The 22,036-nt window shown below is 37.9% G+C and overlaps 1 protein-coding gene across 4 annotated transcripts in view; it reads right to left on the bottom strand.

The window, feature by feature from the left end:
* MRTFB (myocardin related transcription factor B) overlaps window positions 1-22,036 on the bottom strand; it is a 202,405-nt gene that overhangs the window by 176,391 nt on the left and 3,978 nt on the right. For 3 of the 4 annotated variants that reach the window (XM_023231107.2, XM_023231105.2, XM_026446645.1), the window contains exon 2: window positions 17,629-17,689. The gene's annotated coding sequence lies outside the window, so the exon portion shown is untranslated. Of the gene's footprint in view, window positions 1-12,849; window positions 12,956-17,628; window positions 17,690-22,036 lie in introns of all 4 variants that reach the window. The other variant, XM_023231106.2, reaches the window with a different exon arrangement.

Below are 22,036 nucleotides of genomic sequence, written 5' to 3'. Positions count from 1 at the left end.
TTCCTTAGAAATAGTTATTCCTTTTCTAAATCTCAGGTTGCCAGCCAGGCACAGTAAGTCACACCTGTAATTCAACACTTTGGGAGGCAGAAGTAGGCAGATCACTTGAGGTCAGGAGTTCGTGACCAGCTTGGTCAACATGGTAAAACCCTGTCTCTACTAGAAATACAAAAATTAGCTGGGCATGGTGGCGCATGCCTGTAATCCCAGCTACTCGGGAAGCTGAGGCGGGAGAATTACTTGAACCCAGGAGGCGGAGGTTGCAGTGAGCCAAGATCGAGCCACTGCACTCCAGCCTGGACGACAGAGAGAGACTCCGTCTCAAATAAATAAATAAATAAATTGATAAATTAATTTCAGCTTGCCTCTAAACTGTCATGTTTTTATTCTCAAAAGAACAATTGTACTAACCAATAAACTTTTAGTAAATTTTGCCTGACATGATTCCATCACATGTTCTGAACATATCATACCCAATTTATACCTACATTCGACACTGCTTGTAAGCACTGTTGTAAATACTGCATTCAGTACAGTTTGTAAATATTCTTATTCCCATAGAGAAGCAATAATCATTAAAACAAAAGATGAAAAAATAAACCACAGTATTCAGTCATTTTACCTTCTCTTTTTTGTTTTTCAGATTTTGAAAAGTGAAGATGGTTCTGTTTTGGGTAAAATGGTAAGAAAAGTATTCAAAAGCAGAGACATTCAATAGCTGATAGTTAAAATGATGAAATTTGTCCATTTCATTTCCAGTATTTACTTTTAAAATGGTGAAATGTCACGCCTCTAATCCCAGCACTTTGGGAGGTCGAGCGGGTGGATCATGAGGTCAGGAGATCGAGACCATCCTGGCTAACACGGTGAAACCCCATCTCTACTAAAAATACAAAAAATTAGCCAGGCACGGTGGCAGGTACCTGTAGTCCCAGCTACTTGGGAGGCTGAGGGAGGAGAATGGCGTGAACCCAGGAGGCGGAGCTTGCAGTGAGTGAGCTGAGATCGCGCCACTGCACTCCAGCCCCAGAGACAGAGCGAGACTCCGTCTCAAAAAAAAAAAAAAAAAGGTGAAATGACACCTGATGCAGTTTGCGTTTCACTCAAGTTCAGAACAAAGGTGCGGTTCTCATGATCCCTGCACTGCCAATTATTGCCCTTTCTTTTGAAGGAAGATATTGTTCCATGGCTTAACATCTGTGGGCAATTTATAATGTGTACTTTATATGCAGCATCTTCATTCATCCTCAGAACAACTCTATAATGGAACATTTTACAGGCAGGTAGAGTGTTAACAAGCTTAAGTAACTTGCCCAAGGTCACAGAGCCATTTCCCATTACTAATAGCACAGAGAGCATCTTGAATCCTTTACTAGGGAGTCTCCTAAGCCAGGCCCCAAGGGGAATCATACTTGCCTGACAATGTGGACTCATTTCACCAGAAGCACTTGATGCTTAATTATTCTCAGCGTGGTTATTATTCTCTAATTCACTTTAATCTGACTGCATGTCTTAACATGGGAAGGAACGCTGTGGCAGGACTAGGTATTCCAACAATTTACCTTCCATGCACTGCCTTTCAGGTAGCCTTTGTTACCATAATCTTGCAAAGTCAGGCAAGTTCTCTTTGGTAAGATAAGAAGACTATTTTAGACCTATGGGGTGGCCTAACCAGCAGTGCTACTATTATTTCTGGTGATGTTTAAAGTGGCTTTATATATTTAAAATAATTCTGATATAAAATGTCAGTGTTTATCATACAAGCAAATAGTTAGCATAAAGCTGTAACAAAAAGGATACATAAATGGGTAATTTATCCTTTGTTTCTCCAAAAAAGACTCCACATTCATTAATGACAGCATGGAACAGTGGCTTTTAGAATGACACTCCTGGAGTGCTGCGGAGCACCAGCCCGGCTTTCCACTATTCCCTGACTAAAACCCTTATTCTACCTGTTTTATATACTGGAGTTTCATGGAAAACGCATAAATTAAAGAAATTTACAAACTACATAATTCCCACTCTTTTAGAATTTCTGTACACCATTTTGCTAACTTTGAGATGCAAGGTGAAACTCACATTTTATTAACAGTAGCAAGAACTAGGTGAATAGCTTCTGCATTCTCTGTCCATTAAGAAAGATTATTTAGTAGGGAGCATAAACAAGATTTGTCAGCTACTTAAAACTATAGAAACTACAGATGAAGCACATTAGAAATATCTTGTCTGCTTACATATGTATGTAAAATTTATAATCAATTATCAAATTCATTGCATCAGCTAGGCAACACTTCAGCCTAAATTCTACCTACATTTAAACAAATGCATTTAATTGTTTTTATACTTTCTATACTCAAATTCTTCCCTTAATTCAACTAAATCTAGATAGAGATTGTTTAATGCCCTATTATTGAATACTCCTTTTTGAATTATATTTATCAGTCATTAAAAAAACAAATTAAATGAGTGGAAATACTGCATATGTGAAAGCAATCCTGTCATTTTACGTGCAACAGGAGTGAGCCGGATGAGCCCAGAGCCAAACTTTGCAAGGGATTCAGGCTTCTTTCATCGGGGCCACATGTTTACCATCATCTAAAAGAGCTGCTTCCTTTCTCCCTGACATCTACTCTGGAACTTTTTTCTCCACTTTGAATGACACTACCTTTGAAGAATTAATGAGCAACGAACAAAGCTGACTACTTCTTAAATAACAGAATCATTTCAGAAAATAGAAAAAGCTGTATCATGTTAGATTGTAATTATTTTTTCCAGGAGCTGATAAGGGGTGCCTCCAGAAATCAACATTTTAAAAACTTCAGCTTTATAACTGATTTTAAAAGTGATACAATTTGCAGGGGTCTGGGATCCTGACACAGAAATCTTCCATGTAATTACTTAACTAAACAATGCAGAACTCAAATCCAGGATTTTGACCTCATCATTAAAATCTAAAATATACTCTCCCAGTCTTTGAGTCGCTTTGGTAAAATTCAAAATATACAAAGTCTTAGTCTATTAGATATTTGTTCAAACTTTATCTGAAAGAGCAAGCATTAATCTGCGATTCAAATGAAAATCTGCTATTTTTTAAAAGATCATGGTATCTATATATCCCTTAGATTAATTTAAAAAGCTGAGCTGCTGTAACTCGATTTGAGTTCTTCAGAGAGAAATGCTCTACTAAATTACAACTTGCTAAGATACTGACCTGCATTCAAAGCCAAATTTAATGAAAGTTCTTTAGTGAAAAATTAAGTAAATAAATAAAAATGGCTCACATCTCTACTGCAAATTTAAAGAAAGGAATCTAGGCAATATGCAAAAACACTAAAAATATATGCAGTTTACTGTAATATCTTGTCATATGGAAGGGTGGTAGGACAAGAGTGCTTAGCCTATAAAAGTAATGCAATTGTATTTATGCTTTAAATTGTAAAAAAAAAAAAACTCAAGTATGAATATCGTTCTTTATGTAAATACAACTATGCTTTTCTAATATTTACATAATAAAAATTATAGCATATCTGAGCTACCAATGGTTTGGTTTTCCTGACTACAGAGGTAAGACAGAGTTGGAAGCACACTGACTTCAAAAATTAAAGGGTAAAAAAACCAAAGTCAAATTCCATTTCTAGTCTAGTGTTCCAATAGTCATTAAGAGAGAGGAATCAGGAGTCAGATTTCAAGATGCCAAGATCTGAAGTCTATAATTCATTTTATTTTTACATAAAAGATGAAACTAAGTTAACATCTGCTATTCAGACTACAAAATTTAAGTCTTGATGTAAGCTGACTTCTTACTTTTAAGGTGAACTTCCAATCCTTTCCATTCACAAATAGGACTTGATTTATTAAGTTTCTTGCTTTGTATCTCCAGAGTTGATCAAAGCACATTTTCTTAGTACAATCTGTATTGTTCCAAGTGTTTTATAAACATCTCTTGTGAGAGTTTACAGGAGTGATCTGAAATCACATCCAAGGTTTCATCCCATGAGTCAGTTATTCTTAAAAAGGAAATAGAATCTCTGTCTTTATCACCTTTATTTTCCTATCTATCACAAGTCTAATTATAATCTGTAACAAAATTTTTAAAGAATCATTGGCAGGACTGTCAGCAGATAATTACTGGCATTAAAAACTAAACAGGACAAAAAAGGAAAGAAAAGGCACAATTTCATTACCTGGACATAAAAATTACAGGTCTAGACAATATCCAAACTTTTATAAAGGTCCCTTCCCTAATAACTGTCAAGAGTTGTCAACCATCTAGCCCTACACAGGTAACTAACTCCTAAATCTGTTTCCTACCCTTGCTTGAGATCCAACCAATCAATCCAACTGCCTACCGTACATGGTCACCTGCATTTATTCATTCGTACATAGATACATACTGTATGCCCACTATGTGCCAAGTTCAGTATGCTGGGCTCTGGAGAGTCGCAGCAAAAAAAACCAGTCCCTGTCCTCTCAGGGCTTCTAACAGTGAAGAAAACCATGTCAACCAAATAATCACAAAACTATATTAACACAGCCACAATTTCTGAGTAGTGTGGTACTAAGCTGATCTAAACTTTACTCACTGTACTTGGCTTGCATACCGCTGAACCTTTTCACTGGACAGAAGCGGTGCCATCATAGGTTACCAAAGCCACTAACTTGGGAGACATTCTTTTTTTCTTTTTTTTGAGACGAAGTCTTGCCCTGTGGCCTAGGCTGGAGTGCAGTGGTGTGATCTCGGCTCACTGCAACCTCTGCCTCCCGGGTTCAAGCAATTCTCCTGCCTCAGCCTCCTGAGTAGTTGGGATTACAAGCAGGCGCCACCATGCCCAGCTAATTTTTGTATTTTTAGTAGAGCCGGGGTTTCACCATGTTGGTTAGGCTGGTCTCGAACTCCTGACCTCAAGTGATCTGCCCACCTTGGCCTCCCAAAGTGCTGGGATTACAGGTGCGAGCCACCACGCCCAGCCTTGGGTGGCATTCTTGACCTTTCCCTTCTTCTCAGATCGTTTCAATCTCTGGGTCCAACCCATATGCCTAGAGTGGATGTGCACAGATGGCTCTGCCAGAATAATCCTTCTCCACTTCTTCTAGGAACTCTCAGTGTGACGGTGATAGAGAGCTTCCAACAAAGACCCCAGTGACTGGCCAGCGGGGCACAAACTCCCAAGGCCAAGAGCGCCCCTGGGATTTTAAAACCAAAGCTGGGAGGGAAAAACTGTTTCCTTCCTCATGGTTGGTGACTGTGAAGATGGCTCCTGCCCTGTGATAACGTACCACTTCTAATCTCTGAGGTCCCTGAAATTGTGCTGGTTTCTGCAGCATTTCATTCCTTTTGCAACCTTCTCCAGGAATCTTCCAATTAGCTCCCCTTTTAACTCAAGATAGTTTGAGTGAGGTTTCTGTTAACTTGCAGTCAAGAGCCCTGACTAGTAACTCCTAAACATTTCCAGCCTCTGTCTTCTACAACTCTACCACCAGTGCCCTAGTTCACATCCTTATCAACTGTCACCTGGACTCGTGTGACAGTCTAATGGGTTGCCTGTCTCTAGACCTGCCCCTCGCATTCAGCATTCATAGTATAGTAACTAGAGTGACCCTATCACCTCCCCGCTGCTGAACTCTTCAACGGCTCCCCATCACTAAGGGCAAAATCTAAATCCTTAATGGGACACATCCAACTGTCTATAATCAATCTTCCTCTCCAACCAAGCAACTGTCACTCCTTGCCTCGTATTTTATACTCTGACTATACAGAAAACTACACACACACACACACCCCATGCTGAACTGATTTTGAAAACCTGGAAAAATTAAAGTGGTTTTCTTTGGGCTCACTTTTAGGCATCAGAGTCATCACACCTCTGTCTACATTTTATTATATCAATAATCCTAGATATGGCTGTTGTGAGATATCTGGTGCTAGCGTACTTGGGGTACATAGCAGGAAGTAACCAGAAGACAGACTAATAGACTGTAACAAAAAGTTCTGGTCACCCACCCATCTTTGCAGATTGAGCACCAGCACCAACTCTTCTATAAAGCATTCTCACCCGAGAGAGGAGACTGCTGCCTTCCCCGCCTGGCACTACCATGGTCCTCTGTGAAAGCTTCCAGCATGGCAATGTGAGTTCCTATTCCTAAAGATAGGGCCACGTTCCACTCACCTCTGAATCCCCAAGCCCCACAAAGTGCTCAGTATGTATTAGACACATAAACATTCATGGGATGATGCGTGCAATTTGAATGACGCAGAACAATGAAAGACATCTCTCTGATTTAAAAAACAAAAAAAGCACATTGGGTGTAAGGTTAGGAAATTTGGTTTTCTCACATTGAATGAGCGGAGAATATCTGAAACACAAAAGACGTTTAATACCTCTTACTCATTGTATAGTTAATAAACTAATTTTGTACAAATTTTTAAAAAGGGAGATGTCTAGAAATAAGGTGTAATTTTTTAACTTAAAGAAAATTTCCGACAGAGAGAATGGCACAAGCAACCAAAACAAATTGGAAAATTGGACTTCATCAAAATTAAAACACTACTTGCTTCAGAGAACAACATGAAGAAAGTGAAAAGACCACCACAGAATGGGAGAAAAGATCTTACAATTCATATATCTGATAAGGGTGGGGGTGTTTGGGGGTATGGGTGTGTATACAAAATACATAAAGAACTATCACCACTCAATAAAAAGACAGTGCATTTAAAAAATGGGCAAATAATTTGAATAGGTATTTCTCTAACAAAGATATATAAGTGGCCAAAAAGCACATGAAAAGATGTTCAATACCATTAGTGATCAGGGAATGCAAATCAAAATCATGAGACACTACTTCATGAAAAATACAATCATGGAAAAGTGTTGGCAAGGATGTGGAGACATTGGAACCCTCAAATATTGCTGAGAACGAAAAAGGTGCACCTTCACACAAAAGCAGGTGCACTTTGGAAAACAGACGGGCAGTTCCTCAAAAAGTTAAATACAGAGTTACCATATAACCCAGCAATTCCACTCCTAGGTATATACCCAAAAGAAATGAAAACCTGTGTCCACTAGAAAAGGCATACGCAAATGTTCACAGCAGTATGATTCATAATGACCGAAAAGTGGAAACCACCACAATGTCCATCAACTGATGAAGAAATAAGCAAAATGTAGTACTGTCCATACAATAGAATACTACTAAGCAATAAAAAGGAATGAAGTTCTGATACATGCTGCAATGTAGAAAGAAGCCAGACACAAAAGGTCACATATTTTATGATTCCATTTATATGGCACGTCCAGAATACGTAAATCCACAGAGATAGAAAGTAGATGAGTGGCTGCTAGAGGCAAGAGAGACAGAGAGGAGAATGGAGAGCAGGTATGGGATTTCTTTTTGGGGTGATGAAAGTGTCCTGGAATTAGTCAGAAGTGATGGGTGTACAACTCTGTAAGTATACTAAAAATCACTGAGTTCTACACTTTAAAAGGGTAAACTTTATAGTATATGAATTATATCTCAATAAAGCTGTTATTATTTAAAATGGTCAAAGTCATATAGTAACACCTCTGTGCAGAGGCCTGTTGAATCATTCTGCTTGCTACAGGATAACCTGTTGTAAAAACACACAAGCTGTTCAAATGAGGAAATAGTTTATTTTCCTACCAATAAATCCCTACAGTGACCAACCATAAAACCAAATCCAAAATAAAAAAGAGGAAAGAACAAAAAAGCATGCAATTTGCAATTTGCTGGCAGGTTCAGAATGGAATTAACCAAAGACGGCACAAAGAAAAATGTTTATCAGAACTGCTTACTTCTCTTTGATTATACAGATTTAACAAGTCAAAGTCCTTTTTACTCATGAAAAAAATGTGCCAGCTTCTTTATTAGCACAGAGCAAGGAAAAACAAGCATTCTCTCCTATAACCAAATTAACATCCCGCAGAAGGTCTGTTTGTACTTGGCAGTCATGAACCTTTCATCTCAGAGCGCTGCTAAATTAAACAAGTCTCTGCTGTATTGAACATGATGAGCCAGACACCCTGGCAGGCTCCTCGGCTTCATGAGTTGATGTTGAAGAGCATTAGAAATAAAGAGGATGGTGAAAATGATGGTGGGGGTGCTCATAAAGTAGCATTATCTTCATTCTGTTCAGCATTTCCATGGTCTACAATGGCAACATTCTAACAACTTTCAAGCATTCTAACACCACCTCTCCCTGTCCTAGGGAAGAAAAGCATGGATTTTAGAGCCAGAGAGATCTGTACTCAAGTCACAGTTTTGTTTTGTTTTTAACCTACAAGCTGCATGCCCAAGTCCTGATTTCACAATCTCATTGAGTCCTTCTACTCTTTAAAACTGGGGTAATGAAATCTATCCTCACAGAACTGTTGTGAAAACAAAATGAGGTAATGCACACAAAAGACATGGTACAAGGCTCAATGTACATCCCCACCATAAAATTCCTCACTGCTCTTAACTCTTCAAAGAACATGCTCATTTTAGAGTTTATATCACAGTATAAGTAATGGCCACCGGCATCCTTCTTCTACCCAAGGACCTCCAATCAATCAAAAGATCCTATGAAGATTTCGTATTACATAAATTATTCCCCTCCATCAATCTCCACCTCACATAGACTTGAAGGTAACAAAGCCATGAATAAAGTCTTTCAAATGTATTAAATCAGGGCATGGCACAAAGCATTCATTCACCTAAGAGGTATTTGAAAGCACTGAACTGAGAGACACACCAAGAGAAACACTTACTATTAGAGGAAAATGCATATTTTTTAGTGCAATAATTGGCAACCTTTCCACAAAGATTGATGCAATCTGATTGTAATTCTCAAGTGTCAGTTATCAGTTCTTAAGGTAAAAGAAAAAGGAAGTGGGATGGTTTCAAGTACGCCAAAAAAGATGTAGGAGGATATCCTTTCACACTGACAGCAATTAATGTTTGAGTGATAGCTGCTAGAACAATCAGACTGAAGAACTTTGTTACATTAGAACAGACTGAAATATATTTAAAATAAAACTTACTGGGTTTAACATACACAAACACGTAATCTTCACCTTGAACTAGGTGTCCTCTCTGAGCAAACTGAAGAAGGAAAAGCTTGCATTTCTAATATTTGCCATTGCCTAGCTGTGATAAAGAAGGAACTGATGGTTTTCAGCCATATTCCCACGTTGGACATCTATTTAAAGAGAGTAGCCTAGACTCTGCAGCAATACAGTCAGACTCACTCTCCTCAACTCAAGATAAATTTCCAGCATGCCACAACACTAAGCAAAGTGCCCAGAGTTAGGAAGGAAGGAAATTTCTCAAGGGGAATAGGACATTCGGAGGTTAAGTACATATCCTTAACCTAGAGAGTTTCACTGACTATTGAGCTCATCATGGAACTTACGGCCCAAAGCTACTGTTCTCTCCTCCCTTTTCCAAACTCTACTCTTAAGACTTTGAGTTGAGAATACTCTTGGGAGAGACCAATTCAGCTGCAGATACTACAGAAGTAAGCCCTGAGCATTGGCTTTGCTAGGGATCTATTCTCTGTACTGCATACAAGCACTTCAATTTTTTTTCCCAGGGTTAAAGTTTAATATAACTCCATCTGAATATTCTACTGCTACAAATTCTGTATATGAAGACAAAATTTTTCTCCTCTGCCCAACTTTCCAATCAAATGACTACTTCCCCTGCCAGACTAAACTTTAAGCTTTGTGCCTAAAATAGGAAGAAACTGTTGCAAATGCACAAAATCCAAGTCATTAAAGATGCTGAAAAAGTCTTAAACTTTCTGTTTAAGTACAATGTAAAAATTATTACAAATGCAGCTCAGAGGAGAAATAAATAATAAAGCCTTAATTTTCATTAAGACTTCTGTTTACTGTAGTAATTCCTCACTTTCCAGGAGTATTTTTAGAATCAGGGCTTTAAAGCATGCAATTAAATAAAGTCATCAGGAAAATGATAACTACCATATAAGCAAATTCCTACACTGCCACATAAAAAAGATTGAAGAAACCAGAAATTTGGTTATTTTAGAAAACAAATACAAGGTTATACCATTAGCCACAAGAAGATATCAGAGTTTTAAAGCCTAGAAAAACTTCATTAATTTAGTCCCTACTATTGAAGACTCAATTATTTCAAGTCTGCCTACATTTAACTTTGGATTATTTATTAAGAAAGGGGATGCTAAGCAAATTAAAGTGCAAATAAAAATTGCTAGAGGATTATTTAGTCAATATAAGATGTTATACATGGAAAAATAACTGCTGCTCAAATAGTGATTAAAACTATTCTTTAGTCAATGTAAGATGTTATACATGGAAAAATAAGTGCTGCTCAAATAGTGATTAAAACTAGCTCATGAACTCTCTGGAATCCCATATTCCAACAGAAACAAAATGTATGAAAAGAGAGGCAAAAACACTGCTTCAATCTATTAATTATTCCATCTCCTCTGTTTAGTTTGGCTGTGAAAAATTGGTTAGGAGTCAGAAAGACTTAAAAGACAGGATACTGGACAAAGATTTATTATCCATTCTTCTCAAAGGCTGGCAATCAACTTCTCTCCTTCTATTTTTAATGAAATGCTGAGCCACAATTAAAATATAGCTCAATGTATCTCCATTATAATTAAAAATTTATTTTGGGACATTCATTTCAGCCTTGTCTTCAAATAACATAACTATGAAAAACTTTCCCGTGTCTATGCTATGAAACATAAATCTGATCATTTAACAAGATCTAGTATCCTACCTAGTTTAGATACTTACTTTTCCCTTGACAACAACAAAGACACACAAACCAAAAAGCAGAGTTGGAAAATAAATGGGATACAGGCCAATTCAACATTTCAAACAAAATGTCACAAAATGTTATGGTAGCAAGTATCACTGTAATTGTCTATGTTTAGATTTAAGTACATATAAAAATTACAGATGCTAGTTTTCTTATCCAAATTAAAATTTGAGGCACTTCTCATTTCCATCCTAATTCTAACAATGACAATATTTACCAACCACTAATTCCTTCAAACACAATGTGCGTGTTTGCCGTGTGCATGCCAGGTATTATATTAGGTGCTAGATGTAAACCGGTGACTAAAATACCAGTTGTACTACTTGGTCCCTGATTTGGTGGTATATGGTCAACAACGTTAACTTGGAATGAAAAGAAAACCATTGACATTAAAGGCAATCTATATTATTAAAAGCTGTATTTTCCTTTTTTTTTTAAGATGGACTTTTGCTCTTATTGCCCAGGCTAGAGTGCGGTGGCGCGATCTCGGCTCACTGCAACCTCTGCTCCCCGGGTTCAAGTGATTCTCCTGCCTCAGCCTCCCAAGTAGCTGGGATTACAGGCGCCTGCCACCACGCTGGGCTAATTTTTTGTATTTTTAGTAGAGACGGGGTTCTACCATGTTGGCCAGGCTGGTCTCGAACTCCTGACTTCAGGTGATCCACTCATCTTGGCCTCCCAAAGTGCTGGGATTACAGGCGTGAGCCACCACTCCTGGCCAGAAGATGTATTTTCTATCTGAAGAAAAAAAGGTGACTTTTAATTGGCTTTTTTTAAGAGATGAGATCTTGCTACATTGTCCAGGATGGTCTCCAACTCTGGGCTCGAATAATCATCTCACCTCACCCTCCTGAGTAACTGGGATTATAAGTATTTGCCACCACGCCTTGTTCATTTTTTCTTATTTTAATTTAAACTTTTTTTTTTTTTGTAGAGACAGGGTCTCACTATATTGCCTACACTGGCTCTCTGATTTTCTTGTTTGAAATAGTTCCTGATAGTTAATTGGCTTTTTATTAAGTTAAAGAACAACCATAGGTCCATGACAAAGTTGATATATGTTTCATATGAAACCTTCCTCAAGTAAATCTTACTTGATTAAAATAAAATCTAAGGCAAATATAAAATTAAAGATCACAGTCATATCAGAAACTGTTAAAATCATTTAGACAGAAGAGATTCAACATCAGTAAACATAGGTTTACATATGAATGTATATTCACATAATCCACATAACTCAATATCATTACCCAAGTTTGTAAGTCATATTCTCCATGCTATTCCACAATTGATATCTATGTTTCAGGCATGTTAAGAAAGTAGTCTTTAAAGCCTCTTTATTTATCTTTTTAATTTTTTTCAAGACAGGGTCTCGCTCTGTCGCCCAGGCTAGAGTGCAGTGGCATGTTCTTGGCTCACTGCAACCTCCATGTCCTAGCCTCAAGTGACCCTCCTGCCTCAGCCTCCTGAACAGCTGGGATGACAGGCGTGAGCCACCATGCCCAGCTAATTTTGCATTTTTTGCAGACATGGGATTTTACTATGTTATTGAGCAGGCCAGTCTTGAACGCCTGAGCTCAAGCGGTCCACCTGCCTCAGCCTCCTAAAGTGCTGAGATTACACGTGTTAGATACCGTGCCTAGCCTTAAAGCTTCTTGAAACTGCACTATAAGTGAGTAAAAAACAAAGGGAGAGTTCTCTATGGAGGAAAACTTTCAGTATTGGAAATAGTAACAGTCAGTTGACCTATAGTTTAAAAATATTTATCATGAGTTAATGAAGGCAACAGAAGAAAAACAAAGAATTCAACATACTTCAACACTCTTATCACATTTAAAGTCCAAGAGCGTTTTATCTATGCATGAGAACCACAGGTATCTTCTCAATAAGAAAACTCTTCACATTAGTAAGAATATCAAATTGGAGGTCTTTGAAAACCTAAAAGGTATATTCCACTTAGACACCTTGTTATCTCAAAAAATTACTGTTGTTGTCTCCTATTGGATTGCCAAAGATTAAAAAGATTAACAGGTTACATACAAAAGAAGGCGGTGCAAGATGGTGGAACAAGACTCTCCAGTATTCGTCCCAGGGCAGAAACATCAATTCGAACAACTATCCATCCCGGAAAACACCTTCACAAGAGCTAAGAAAAACAAGTGAGAGATTACAGCACCTGGTTATAGCACAAAAATTAAAAAAGACACACTGAAGGTGGTAGAAAGGATAGCTTTACATTACCCACATCACCCACACCCCCAACCACAGGCAGCACAGTGTGGAGAGAGATACCATCAGATGGGGGAAAGAGAGGTAAGTAAGCATAGGACTGTGTCTTGAATCCTAACACCAGGCCCAACATAATAAAACCCAGTACCCAGAAGACCTCCATGGCCCCTGACTCTAGGCCAGTACCCGAGGACTGTGCCTTCAGACCTGTCCTGGATCCAGGTGGAAACCTGTATCCCCTATGAGGCAGATTCCATTTCCAGTCCACATCACTGCCAGCCAACGACAGCAGGGTTGGCTTTCTGATACCCTCAGTGGCTTCAGGATTCAGGCATCCAATTAAGAAAGGAAGAAGTAAAATTGTTCCTGTTTGCAGATGACATGACCTTACATACAGACAACCCTAAAGTCTCCATCAAAAAAAAAACTGTTGGAACTAATAAATGAATTTAGTAAATTTGCAGGATATAAAATCAACATACAAAAATCAGTAATACTTCTGTATACTAACAATGAACTATCTGAAAAAAAAAATCAAGAAAATAATCCTATTTACAATAGTTATCAAAAAAATAAAATACTTAGGAATAAATTGAACCAAGGAGGTAAAAGATTTCTACACCGAAAACTAAAACATCAGTAAAAGAAATTGAAGACACAAGTAAATGGAAAGACATCCCATGCTCATGGATCAAAAGAATATTTTTAAAATGCCCATGCTACCCAAAGTGCACTACTGATTAAGTGCAATCCTTATCAAAACACCAATAACGTTCTTCACAGAAAGAGAAAAAAATCCTGAAGTTTGTATGGAACTACCAAAGGATATGAACAGCCAAAGCGATCTTGTTATTTTATTTACTTTATTTTATTTATATCTTACTATTATTTTATTGAGACAGTCTCATTCTGTTGCCCAGGCTGGAGTACAGTGGTACAATCGTGTAGCTCACTGCAACCTCAAACTCCTGGCTCAAGCAATCTTTCCACCAGGAACCTGTAGTTCCAGGTACAAAGCAATCTTTCCATTTGTACCTGGAACTACAGGTACAAATGACCACACCTGGCTAATTTTTATTTTTTGCAGAAACAGGGTCTCACTTTGTTGCCCCGCATGGTCTCGAACTTCTGGTTTTCAAACTATCCTCCTGCCGTGGCTTCCCAAAGTGCTGGGATTTGAGCCCCTGCACCCAGCCACAATCTTGAATAAAATAAAAAAGTTGGAGGTATCACACTACCTGATTTCAAATTGTATTATGAAGTTACAGTAACCAAACAGCATGGTACTAGCTTAAAATACAGACAGACAAATGGAACAGAATAAAGAACCCAGAAATAAATTTATGCACTTACAGTCAACTGATTTTTGATAAAGGTGCCAAGAATAAACAATGGGGAAAGGACAGTCTCTTCTAAATGGTGTTGGCAAAACTGGATACCCACATGCAGGAGAATGAAATTAGATCCTTATCTCACATCATATACAAAAATCAACTCAAAATGTATTAAAGACTTAAATGTAAGATGTGAAATCATAAAGTTCCTAGGAGAAAACATAGAGAAAAAGTTCCATGACATTGGTCTGGACAATGATTTTTAGATATGAGCCCCAAAACACAGGCAACAAAAGCACAAATCGACAAAAGGAATTACACCAAATTAATAAACTTCTGCACAGCAAAGAAAGCAATCAACAGTGAAGAAACTTCCTAAAGAATGGGAGAAAATATCTGCAAACTATACATCTGGTAAGGGGTTAACATCCAAAATATGTAAGAAGTTTAACTCAATAGCAAGAAAAAAATCCGATTAAAAAATGGACAAGGGTGGTGGCTCACACCTATAATCCCAGCACTTTGGGAAGCCAAGGCGGGTGGACTGCTTGAGCCCAGGAGTCTTGAGACCAGCCTGGGCAACATGGCAAGACACTGTCTCTACAAAAAATACAAAAAATTTGGCAGAGTGTTGTGGCATGTGCCTGTGGTCCCAGATACTTGGGAGGCTGAGGTGGGAGGATCACTTGAGCCTGGAAGGTCAAGGTTGTAGTGAGCCGTGATTGCACCACGGCACTCTAGCCTGGATAGACATTTCTCAAAAGAAGCATACAAATGGCCAGGTGTATGCCTGAATCCCAGCACTTTGGGAGGCTAAGGAGGGTGGATGATCTGAGGTCAGGAGTTCAAGATGAGCCTGGTCAACATGGCGAAACCCCGTCTCTACTAAAAACACAAAAGTTAGTCAGGCATGGTGGCGGATGCCTGTAATCCCAGCCACTTGCAAGGCTGGGGACAGGAGAATTGTTTGAATCCGGGAAGCGGAGGTTGCAGTGAGCCAAGATCGCAGCACTGCATTCCAGCCTGCATGAGAAGAATGAAACTCCATCTCAAAAAAAAAAAAAGCAGCATACGAATAGCCAGCAAATACATGAAAAAGTGTTAAAACAGCACTAGTAAATCCAAGTTAAAGCCACAATGAGATATCGCCTCCTGTCGGACTGGCTACTAAGATAAAAAGTTACTTGCTAAGATAAAAGGTTACTATAACTTCATAGTAAAATTTGAAATCAGGTAGTGTGATACCTCCAACTTTTTTATTTTATTCAAGATTGTGGCTGGGTGCAGTGGCTCAAATCCCAGCACTTTGGGAAGCCACGGCAGGAGGATAGTTTGAAAACCAGAAGTTCGAGACCAGGCGGGTCAACAAAGTGAGACCCTGTTTCTGCACATCCGACTCCTGTCGGAATGGCTACTATCAAAAAGATAAAAGGTAACAAATGCTGGCAAAAATTTAGAGACAAAGAAACCCTTGAACACTGTTGGGAGGAATGTAAATTATTGCCATTATGGAAAACAGTGTGTGGGTTTCTCAAATAAATTAAAAATGGAACTACCATATGATACAGCAATCCCACTACTGGGTATTTATGCAAAGGAAATGAAATCAGTATGTCAAAGAGATAATCTGCACTCTCATGTTTACTGCAGCACTATTCACAATAGCCAAGATATGGAAGCAACCTAGGTGTCCATCAACAGATGAATGGATAAAGAAAATGTGGCATATATATACAATGGAGTACTATTCAACTATAAAAAAGGAAATCCTGTCATTTGTGGCAACATGGATGAACCTGGAGAACATCACCTTAAGTGAAATAAGCCTGATACAGAAAAACAAATACTACATGTTCTTACTCATATAAGGAATCAGAGAAAGTTGATCTCATAGAAGAAAAGAGTAGAATGATGGTTACCAGAGGCGTTAGAAGGTCGGGGGTGTGTGGCGGTGGTGGTGTGGAGATGTTAGTCAAAGAATACAAAATTCCAGTTAGAAGGAATAATTTAAAGTGATCTATTGTACAGCACAGTGACTACTGTTAATTACAATATATTGTATTCTTCCAAAAATAGAGTAAATACAAAGACAGTAAACGTTCAGCATTCTCACCACAAAAACGGTAACTATGTGAGGTAATGCATAATTTAATTAGCTAGATTGAAACATTCCACAACGTACACATACTTCAAAACATGTTGTACACAATACATACATACAATTTTATTTGTCTATTTAAAATAAACAAATTTGGAAAAAAGTTACACACACGTAAACATTAACAAAACTCTGTGTGGGCAAGCATACGGAAAGCAGGACTCTAGTGGATTCTGAGTGGGGTTAGAAACTGGTAGTCTCTTTGGAGGACAGGTTAGCCATGTCTTAACATTTTATATGTGTATAATCTCTGACCCAGCAGTTACATATCTAAGAAGAAAAATGAACAAGTATACAATGATAAAAGCAGAGGGTTGATCAATACATCTTTATCTACAACAAGGGAAAACTAGAAACGATCTAAAAGGTCATCAAAGGCATAAAGTATGGTGCCTCTAAAAGATGGAACATTAGGCAGCCAGTAAAATCATCATGTATGATTATGCGTATCTTTTCCAATTCCTGCAGCGAGATGTACAAAACATATTTTTGCATTAAAAAAGGCTACTATATACAGGTAAACCAATTTATTTAAAATTTTGTATATAAATTCTTCTATATCCATAGATAGATTTCTAAAAGTATGTTCACCAAAATATTAATAGCAGTCATTTCTTGGTGGCAGAAGTTGGATGCTAACTTCTATCATTATGTTGTTTTACACTGAATTTTTTTCATTATTATAATAAAAAACTCCAGAATTTAAGAAAAAGAAGTGTTCCTATCTCACCAAAAGTAGCTTAAAATTCTTTCAACTCCCTATTTTAAGAAAAAAGTATTCACTGAATGCTGTAAAGTATATATAACCACCAAATAGCTATGGGTTTCTACTTGCTAGATTTCCTTCTCAGTACCATGCTTTAAAACCATGAGAAAAGAGGAATTTAAAGATTAGATTCGAAGAGGTCGAGAACGTCAAATGAACTTATTTGAACAGCCCACATTCCTGGCATCTACCTTAAGAATTCTAGGTTCTATGAACTTAACCATTCCTAAAACAATCTCCCTGTTAGACCTCAAGAAAGCAGGCTGTGAGAGGAAGTAAAAAAAAAAAATAAATTACAGCTTCTTTGTTAAAAAAATTATTAAAAAACTTACCTCAGTAAGAATATTTATTTTCCTGTCTTACATTCTCTTTCTTAGCACCTTTATTGTGAACCTGAAAAAAAAAAAAAAAAAAAAAAAGGCAAAAATTACTTTTTATTGAGCACCTACTACATGCCAGACATGGTGGTGTCTCCTGGAGAATGTGAAGTCTAAGATAAACTGGAAATAACAAAATAGAAGTTACTAAAATAGAATGGTAAGGAAGGAAAGTAAAAATTTGAAAGTATAACTAAAACTTTTCCTAAATTGTTCAGGAATCTATAAATGACTGTATTCAAAGAACCGTATTCAACAAACAAGCCTGGAGAACTGCAGCAGGTTAAGAGTTGGGGTGCTAGGCTCAGAGCATCTGCATTAGAATCCCAGTTCTACCACTTTCTACCTGTGTGATCTGGGGTAAGTAACCTCTCTGTGTGCCTGTTTTCCATATGTGTAACAATAGTACCCAATTCATAGGACTGCTGAGAATTACATGAAATAATCCACATCAGGGACTCTAAAGCAGTTCCTGAAATATATGTTCAATAAATACTATTTTTATTATAATGTTATTATATAATAATAAATCTGCCTCTCACCATCTCCACCACCAGCATTATTTATGATGATAATTATTATTACTAATTGGCTGGGCACAGTGGCATACACCAGTAATCCCCAGGCTTGATGAGGCCAATGTGGGCAGACTGCTTGAGCCCTGAAGTTTGAAACTAGCCTGGGGCAACACAGTAAGACCGTCTCTCTTAAAAAAAAAAAAAAAAAAAATTTTGCCAGGAGTGGTGGTGCCCCTATAGTCCCAGTTGCTCGGGAGGCTGAGGTAGGATAATTGCCTGAGCCAAGGAGTTCAAGGCTGCAGTAAGCATAATTGTGCCACTGCCCGTGTCATGTACTCCAGACTGCATGAGAGAGACTCTATCTCTAAAAAAAAGAAAGATCAAAGTCAGTTCTTCACTCATTTAACAAACATCTGAATGTCCAATCTTTGCCAGTATTTTGCTGTGTGCAGGGCATTATTTGGTGTGCAGGACGAACACAGTTTCTCTCCTTACAGAGTTTACAGTACATCAAGGCCCAAGCTGCATGATGGACAAGTTATATGCAGAGACAGATACCGTTTTTGACTGGGTGGGGGACAGTAACAGATCTGAACTGGCAGAATTAGGTAGCACTATATTCTGGGTCGGAGGAATGTGGTTCCAGGAAACACAGGGCCTCTGGGAAACAGTAGCAGCACCATTGTTAGGGTGCATCCAAGAGAGACTAAGGCAGCAAGGCAAGAAGCAGGAAGGGGCCTTGAATACCAGGCTGAGTTTGTTCTCTGTTTTCAGGTACATTAATTGTCCTGCTGAAATTGAACAAGAGCTTAGTCTTAACTTTGATTCTAACGTCTTGTAACTGGTTTTCTCTATGGGTCCTTTCTTTTTTTCTTTTTTGAAAGTGAGAAGGGTAAGAGTGGGAAAAAAACGAGAGAATGGCAACCTCAGCCCATGTTGGCAACAATGGTGGGAGTGGACCAAGGACACTAATAGAGTTTCACACGTTTTCTCTTTTAATCCCTCTAGCATTCTTACAGACATTATTGCTCCTTTTACAGGTTAGGAAACTGAGGCTCAGAGAAGTCAAATAGATTTTAAGTTCATAAACTTAACATGATCTTTATTCTTTAAAAGGTGCTTTCTGGAACTAGACAAAACGATTCTAAAGTTCACATGGAAAAATAAATAAGCAAGAATTGCCAAAAAAAAAAAAAAAAAAAAAAGAGCAACAGGGGGAAACTAGTTTTAAAAGATATTAAAACATTTTATAAAACCAATGTAGTACTGGTATATGAATAGAAAGACTAATGTCATAGAATAGGAACTGCAGAGATGTACCCCAATACATTCAAAAACTCACACCACCATAAACTGGATTCAGAGATGAACACTGAAACAAATAGGTAAAGATAACTGTTGGCCACATGGAAAAAGGAAGTTAAATTATGTATCACTCTGAACACCAGAATAAATCCTAAATGGATCAGAGATTTAAGTGTTAAAATGAAACCATAAAAGCACTAAAAGAAAACATGGGCAAATTCCAGAAGTCATGGAGGCCTGACGTAAAATCCAGATACCGTAAGAGATTAATGTTAAGTACATAAAATGTAAAGAAAGCCATATTTAAGCCTTCTTTATATCAAAAAACATGAAAGTGATTTTTAGAAACAAGTGACAAGTTGAGCGAAACTGCAACCTCACAAAGGGCTAATCTCTCTAATTTATGCATTTATAGAAATTGGTAAGAAAAAGCAATCCAAAAGAAAAATGTGCAAAGGGCATGAACAGATAGCTCACAGAAAAAGGAATACGAACAGCCTTTAAACACATGCAAAGGTGCTCAGCCCGATTCATAATGACAGCAATGCATATTAAAACTACATGGAGTTATCATTTTTCATCTACGAGACTGACACAAATCCAAAGGTTAACCGTTGGAGAGGTTATGGAGAAATAAGGAGTCTCATACATTACTTATGCGAGCTCAAAATAGTGCAGCTCTGGAAGAAGAAAGTATTTATACCAATTAAAAATGCATTGCCCACTAACCAGCAATCCCACTTCTAGGAATGTATCCAACAGATAATGCCTGCAAATATACAAAATATGTGCACAAGGTTATTCAGCACAGTGTCACCTGTGAGTCTCGGACTGGAAACAACTCAAATATTGATCACTGGAGGCTAAACAGCCAAACAATGCATATTTTACAGTTGTTTAGAAAATCGTTTTCTGGGCCAGGTGCAGTGGCTCTTGCCTGTAATCCCAGCACTTTGGGAGGCCGACGTAGGTGGCTAACCTGAGATCAGGAGTTCGAGACCAGCCTGGCTAACATGCAGAAACGCCATCTCTACTAAAAATACAAAAATTAGCCAGGCCTGGTGGCGCGTGCACCTGTAGTCCCAGCTACAAGTGGGAGGCTGAGGCAGGAGAATCGCTTGAACCTGAGAGTTGGAGGTTACAGTGAGCTGAGATGGTGCCACTGCACTCCAACCTGGGCGACAGAGCGAGACTCTGCCTCAAAAAAAAAAAAAAAAAGAAAAGAAAAACAGTGTTAAAAAAATGTTTCCTACATACTAATTTGAAGATATGTCAAGATAATATTAACTTTAAAAAAAAAGTAAGGAGCAGAATATTCACAGTCTGTATATTTTATATAAAAAGAGTATATATAGTATATTAGTATTTGCTTGTATCTGTATCTATACAAAAAAAGACATCTATAAGAAACAAATGAAAGGTTATTTATGGAGAGAATGAAGGCAATTGGAATATAGATTTCTCAAAATATGCCTTGTATCATTTTAATTTTTGAACCATATGAACATTTTATCTACACAAAAAGAATTTCTAAATGTTAAGAACACCTTGCAAAAAGAAGTGAAAAAGAACTACCTATAAACCAGAGTCTAAATTTTCTCTGACATTGGTGTCAAGTAACTTTAGTGTGGCTATCACCATAAATTATAAGACAAGGTGCTTTTCTTTCCTCCAATTGAGCCAAAGTATATGATTATAATAATCTATTTTTAAAAGCTGGGGTGAGGAATTAGAAGAGAGAACAGAAAAAGGTGAAAAGAGAAGGAGCTCTACTCTAATGGTTCTCAAAGTATGGTCCTTGGACCAGCAGAATCATCACCACCGGATAATTTGTTAATGTAAATTCTATGGGCCCAGCCGAGACCTACTGAATCAGAGACTCTGGAGGCGGCGGCTAGCAATCCTTTTAATACACACTCAAGTTTGACAGACACAGATCTGGTCCTATGATTTTTACATGTTCATGTGCATTGCCCAGGAAGGGATTCAGGAAGGGATCTTTTAAAATGCAAATTCTGGGCCAGTTGGTCTGGAGCTGAGCTCAGAGTCCACATTTCAAACAAGCTCCAGGATGCTGCTGATGTGCTGATGGTGTGGGGACCACATTTTAAGACGTAAAGCCCAGGACCACCTGGGGAAGAAGGTACGCAAAGGGTCTTCACGTGACTGAGTTTGCTGTGAAACCTGCACTCAACATTAGACAGAAAAAGTCCTTACACAGGTTTCCCAGCTAAGGTATACCATGGAACTAGCTTCCCATAAAAACTGTGTACTTCACAGTTTTCAAATGTATTTCTTAAACAACAACTATGATTCACTGAGATCCAATTTAAGGATGTCCCATTTGAGAAAACTTTCATTTATAAGTGGGTCTTCCAGAATGGAAACAAACAAAAAACACAAAAAAACCATATTCATACAATGCCTGGTTATATTATCTGATTAACTTTACCTCAAACACACTAACCACACCATCTGCTCTTCGTGAAAATTCATCAAGCAGTTTGCTTCCTTTTAAACGTTTTCAAAAAAAAAAAAAA

The sequence above is a fragment of the Piliocolobus tephrosceles genome, chromosome 17 (assembly GCF_002776525.5).
Source record: "Piliocolobus tephrosceles isolate RC106 chromosome 17, ASM277652v3, whole genome shotgun sequence".
NCBI classification, from domain to species: domain Eukaryota; kingdom Metazoa; phylum Chordata; class Mammalia; order Primates; family Cercopithecidae; genus Piliocolobus; species Piliocolobus tephrosceles.
This window is presented reverse-complemented; position numbering and strand designations above follow the sequence as displayed.